The sequence below is a fragment of the Poecilia reticulata genome, linkage group LG22, assembly GCF_000633615.1.
Source record: "Poecilia reticulata strain Guanapo linkage group LG22, Guppy_female_1.0+MT, whole genome shotgun sequence".
NCBI lineage: Eukaryota > Metazoa > Chordata > Actinopteri > Cyprinodontiformes > Poeciliidae > Poecilia > Poecilia reticulata.
Window position 1 is genome coordinate 8,854,760 of NC_024352.1, and position 855 is coordinate 8,855,614.

Sequence of the window (855 nt, forward strand, 5' to 3'; positions counted from 1 at the left end):
TGACATTTTCTGTATTAAAGTGTTTAATTGAAAGGTTTCAGGGTCAAGTAAGGAAGAAAAGAAAAGAAAAGAAAAGCGTAAGATTGCTTGCCTCTCAAATAAATGCACAAAGAGAAAACACGATTCTCATTTCATCACAGAGCTTAATTTGTTTTCTTGGGATTTTTTTTTAAGTGATAGATGAACACAAAGTGATGCATAAGTAAAACGAGGCATGGGTTTCAAAGGGTTTGATACCTTGAAGTGATTTTAAATGTAGCAGCCAAGAGGCCTACAGTATCTTGGATGGAACTGCAGAGATAAACAGCTCGGGTGGAAAAACCTGTTATGATTTTTGCCATTAGTCGTGCATCTTTATGGAAGACTTGTGAAAAGATAGCTATTACTGAAGGAAAGAGATGAAAAGTCCGGATTAAGGTTGACCAAAAGCCAGTTTTTGGAAACAGCAAAGACGTAGAAGAAGATCTACATGTAAAACACTAAGCACAGTGGAAAACTACTACTACACACATCAGCACACCACCTGTTTGGTAAGACACGGTGGTGGGAGCATCATGCAGAGTTGGATGGAGCTGAATACATGTAAATCCTGAAATACTACAAATTGTTGGCTGCAAAGTATTTGGAACTGTGACAGAATGTCTCCTTCTTGCAGAATGCTAAGCATGCAGCCAGAACTGCAACAGATCAAAAACATATTGGAATGGTCCAGTCAAAGTCTAAGAATCAACTGTAGGCTTTAAAAATGCTGTCATTTCATCTGTCTGAGCTGGAGCTACTATGTGAAGGAGAATTGTCAAAATCAAAAATCAAAGTAAAGACAAATTTTCCGTTGTGAAGCAAAACGTGCGGGGT